This window comes from Emys orbicularis, chromosome 17 (assembly GCF_028017835.1).
Source record: "Emys orbicularis isolate rEmyOrb1 chromosome 17, rEmyOrb1.hap1, whole genome shotgun sequence".
Lineage (NCBI taxonomy): Eukaryota > Metazoa > Chordata > Testudines > Emydidae > Emys > Emys orbicularis.
In genome coordinates this window covers 22,873,842-22,879,336 of record NC_088699.1, presented here as the reverse complement: position 1 = coordinate 22,879,336, position 5,495 = coordinate 22,873,842, and positions in this window count along the sequence as shown.

Here is a 5,495-nt window from a genome sequence, read left to right as displayed (position 1 = left end):
AGCCATTCCTAAAATCTAGCCGTTTGACCTTAGGAGTCACAGTTTCCTGCTGTAATTTTAGCGGTGCTTGTTGGCTTTGGAACAGCTCGAAGTGCTGAGCCTGTTTCTCTCTTGTGTACAACAATTAGAGCGTATATTAGAGGCAAGCTTTCAACTTTGGCCCACCTTAGTATAAGGAGACTCATCCTTCTGGAACGAAACTATCCCTCCCCCCGAGCACGCAGACATTTGCAGGGAGCCTGCTCCACACTTCACAGAGCAGCATATGAAAGAAGGAGTTCTTTAGTTCCCTGTTGCCTACGCAAGGCTCTGTAGGACAATGCACGGATACAAAATTCCATCCCAGCCTTGTGAAGGAGCAGAAATCTTTCCATGTTAACAGTCCAGGCTTCACAATACAACAGTGAACTCCGGCATCCCAGCATCCACCCCCACGCACGCATACACTTTTACCTACCTCAAGTTTACAGATAATGGCCCCTCACCTATGTACAACCCCTCTCCCCCACATACACACACACACCATGCATGTGCACTGATCACATGCACACAATAAATCCCCTCACCTGAAGTATGTAGGTGATGGGGGTGTGTGGCTGTGAAAGAGACAGTTACCTTTTCCATTACTGGTGTTCTTCGAGATGTGTTGCTCATGTCTATTCCACAGTAGGTGTGTGTGCTCGCCACGTGCACCGGTGCCGGAAGTTTTTCCCCTAGCAGTACCCGTAGGGGGGAGTGCTCCCCGCGACCCCTGGAGTGGAGCCTGCCTGGTGCGGTATAAGGGGAGCTGTGCACTTCCCCCACCCTCAGTTCCTTCTTGCCAGACAACTCTGACAGAGGGGAAGGAGGGTGGGATGTGGAATAGACATGAGCAACACATCTCGAAGAACACCAGTTACAGAAAAGGTAACTGTTTTTCTTCTTTGACTGATTGCTCATGTGTATTCCACAATAGGTGATTCCAAGCTATATCTGTTGGAGGTGGGTAGGAGTTCACAAGTTCCCAGGATGGAGTACCGCCCTGCCGAACCCGGCATCATCCCTGGTTTGGGGAACGATCACATAGTGCGAGGTGAACGTGTGAACCGAAGACCACGTGGCGGCCCTACAAATGTCCTGGATGGGGATGTGGGCCACGAAGGCAGCCGACGAGGCCTGCGCCAGAGTCAAGTGTGCCCTCACAATGGGCGGCGGGGGGGATACCCGCCAGTTCATAACAGGAACGGATGCACAAAGTGATCCAATTGGACAGCCGCTGAGTGGAAATCAGCTGGCCCCTCACGCGCTCAGCTGAGGTGACGAACAGTTCCGAGGACTTTCTGAATGGCTTAGTCCGCTCGAGGTAGAAAGCCAGAGCCCGTCGCATGTCGAGCGTGTGGAGACAGCGTTCCTCACTGGATGTGTGAGGCTTGGGGCAGAGGACCAGTAGAAAAGTGTCCTGACCCATGTGGTAGGCGGAGACCACCTTTGGGAGGAACGCGGGGTGTGGGTGGAGCTGGATCTTGTCCTTATGAAAGACCGTGTACAGCGGCTCGGAAGTCAGGGCCCTGAGCTCCGAGACTCGCCTGGCCGACGTGATTGCAATCAGGAAGGCCACCTTCCACGAGAGGTGAGACCAGGAGCACGTGGCCGGTGGTTCAAACGGGGGCCCCGTGAGACGAGCCAACACCAGGTTTAGGTCCCATTGTGGGACTGGGGGTCTAGAATACGGAAAAAGATTAAAGGAACCGGCCAGTCATAGCATGGGAAAATACCGTGTGCCGCTGCACCGGAGGATGGAAGGCCGATATGGCTGCCAGGTGCACCCTGACCGACGAGGGCGCCAGGCCCTGGGTCCTCAGGTGGAGGAGGTAATCAAGGATAAGATGGATTGAGGCTGTCACCAGGGAGATGGCCGGATCCACCGCCCACCTAGAAAATCGGGACCACTTCGCCAAATAAGCATGGCGAGTGGAGGGCCATCTACTTTTGAGGAGGACGCACTGAACCTGGTCCGAGCATGTCCGTTCCTCTCCACCTAACCACTGAGCAGCCATGCCGTGAGGTGAACAGCCGCTAGGTTGGGGTGGAGGCGGCGGCCCTGGTCCTGAGATAGCAGGTCCAGGCGGAGCGGCAACGGCCACGGCGGAGCAACCGCCAGGCCCATGAGGGTCCTGTACCCATGTTGCCTGGGCCAAGCCGGGGCAATCAGGAGGATCCAGGCCTTGTCCGACTTTATCTTCTCCAGGACCCTGCTGATTAGGGGGAACAGGAAAAAAAGCGTAGAGAAGCCGGCCTGACCAGGACAAGAGAAAGGCATCAGAGATAGCGCCGCTCCCCAGGCACCCCCCCGGAGCAGAACCGGGGACATCACCAGTTCTGCCGAGTTACGAACAGGTCCACCTGGGGAGTTCCCCACCTTCGGAAAAGCCGGTGGGCCACTTCTGGGTGGAGGGACCACTCGTGTTGCAAGGAAAAGTCCCTGCTCAAGCGATCCGCCCTCTTGTTCTGGGCACCCGGCAGGTGGAAGGCCTTCAGGTGGATGTCGTGACTATACAGAAGTCCCCCAGTCTGAGGGCTTCGCGGCAGAGGGCAGAGTGTCCTGCACTGTCTTGCCTGTTGATATAGAAGATCAAGGCCGTGTTGTCAGTGAGGATCCTGACTACCTTGCCCTCTAGGTGTGAGCGGAAGGTCATACAGGCCAGCCACACCGTCCTGAGCTCCTTGACATTTATATGTAGGGTCAGGTCTTGAGCCGATCACAGACCCTGGGTCTGAAAGTTCCCCACGTGGGCCCCCGAACCCAGGTCAGACGCATCAGACACCAGGTCCAACGATGTAGCCCTGTCCCTGAACAGGACCCCTTGGAGCATGTTGTTTGGGGCGGACCACCACCGTAGGGAGGCGATCACAGAGTCTGGCACAGTGAGGACCTTGCTCATCCAGTCCGTGGCCTGGGAGAACTTCGAGGCCAACCAGAGCTGGATGGGCCTCATCCTGAGTCTGGCGTGACTGACCACGTACGTGCACGCCGACATGTGACCCAAGAGTTCCAGGCAAACCCTGGCTGTTGTCACCGGGAACCTTGTGACTGAGTCTATGAGATCTTTCAGGGTCTCGAACCTGTCTGGCGGGAGAGAGGCCCTGGCTGATTCTGCGTGCAGGAGTGCCCCGATAAACTCTATGCGTTGGACCGGGACTAACGTGGACTTAGTGTTGTTTACCAACAGGCCCAAGGTGGTGCATGTGGACAGGAAGAGCGCCATGTGATCCCTCACCCGCGACTGGGAGGTGCCCTTGACAAGCCAATCGTACAGATAGGGGAATATCTGGACCCCCCACCATCTGAGGTAGGCTGCTACCACCGACACATTTTGTAAACACCCTGGGTGCAGATGACAGACCAAACGGAAGGACCGTGAATTGGTAAGGATTCTGGCCCACCACGAAACGGAGGAAGAGTCTGTGCCCCTCTAATATGTGGATGTGGAATTACGCGTCCTGTAGATCGAGGGCAGCATACCAGTCCCCGGAATCTAGGGAGGTGATGATGGAGGCCAGGGAGACCATGTGGAACTTGAGCTTCACCATATACTGGTTCAGACTCGGAGGTCTGATGGGCCTGAGCCCCCCTTTGGCCTTCGGGATAAGGAAATAACGGGAGTAGTACCCTTTGCCCATGAATTCCTCGGGCACCGCCTCTATTGCTCCTAGTCCTAGGAGCCGCCCCACCTCCTGCTCGAGCAGAGCTTTGTGCGAGGGGTCCCCCAAGAAGAACAGGGGCGGGGGTGGTTGGGCTGGGAGGAAGTAAACTGGAGGGTGTAGCCACGGGAAATGGTGTTGAGGACCCATCGGTCCGAGGTTAGCCGCGACCACTCTGGGAGGAAAGCACACAACCGATTGGAGAAGAAAAGCTTTATTGGGGGTGGATCCCTGATGAGGACTGGCGGGGTGCCCCCAAGCACCCCATCAAAAACGCCTTTTCCCCGCCTGCTTGCCCTTGGAGGACCCAGGCTGGGGGGCAGGCTGAGACTGCCTCTGAGGGCGTCTCTGATAGTCCCGCTGCTTCTTATGGGGGCCTGGGTGGGAGTCTGCTGTGGCTTGAATTTAGGTTTTGCCGGAGCCGGGACATAGAGGCCCAGAGTCTGGAGGGTCGTGCAGCCTCGTATTTGTTTCCTCCACAAACAGAGCTTTCCCATCAAACGGGAGATCCTGCATGGAAGACTGCGCCTCGCTGGACAGCCCAGAGAGTAGGAGCCAAGACGCCCGTCTCATGGACACCGCAGAGGCCATTGATCGTGCAGCCGTGTCTGCGGCATCTGAGCGCCTTAAACTCCTTCCTATCGCGCTCCTGGAAGGAGTCCTCAAACTTAGGCAGGGAGCCCCACAGACTGAATTTGTTTCGGCCCAGGAGAGCCTGATGGTTCACCACTCGTAACTGGAAGCTCGAAGATGAATAAATTTTCCTTCCGAAAGAGTCCAGTCTCCGAGAGTCTTTGTTCTTTGGGGTCGGCTGACCCTGCCGTTCCCTAGGGTTGACCGACTCGACCACCAAGGAGTTGGGCGCCGGGTGGGTATACAAGTACTCGTGCCCTTTAGTGGGTACAAAGTACTTACGTTCCGCCTTTTAAGGGATGGGGGCCAATGAGGCCGGTGTTTGCCACAGGGCATTTGAAATCTTAGCCACCCCTTCATGGAGAGGTAAGGCCACCCTACCTGGTGCCGATGGGGACAACACCGTTAAACAGGGAGTCCGAGGGCTCCTCCATCTACTCTGCCTGGAGGTGTAGGCTCGTTGCCACCCTCATTAAGAGTTCTTGGTGGGCCCTAAAGTCCTCCTGCGGGACATAGGGGGGTGCGGCCACAATCACCTCCTCCAGGCGGGCAAAGAGGCCAGTGTAGTGCGCTGGGTGTCGGCCGGCACCGGCGGGTCCACCGCCTGGTCGGACTCCGGGCACGGTGCCGAGGACGTACGTCCCACCGACTCCTTCCTCGGGGGTCTGGAGAGGGAGGCTGACGGTGCTTCTGAAGCTCCGGCCACCAAGTGAGCCCCCATCGGGAGCTGCGCCGGAGGCCACGGTGCCCACTGGTACCATTCGGCCGGACACCACGCTCGGTGCCACTGCACCTGCTGTGGCACGGGCGGGGCCGGCTGTCCGGGCTGGCTGGCCTGGCGCATGGAGGGACGGCTACGGATGGAGACCGGGCTGGCGTAAGATCCGCTACTGTCCCTGGACCGGGAGGAGTGGCGGTGCCGGGATCTATGACGGCCACAGGACCGTGATCTCGACGTGGAGGACTGGTACCGACAGCAATAGCTGTTCCGCGAATGGCCTCGACAGGCGGACCCACAATGGCGAGACGCCGGCGATCGAAGCCCAGGGCTGCGATGTCTTGGTGGCAACTTGAAGCGGGAGTCTGAGCGGGAACTGCGTCAACGATCGTGTCGTGACTGACTGCGGTACCCTCTCCGAAACGAGGACCGATGGCGACGCCTGCCGCGGTCCCGTCAACAT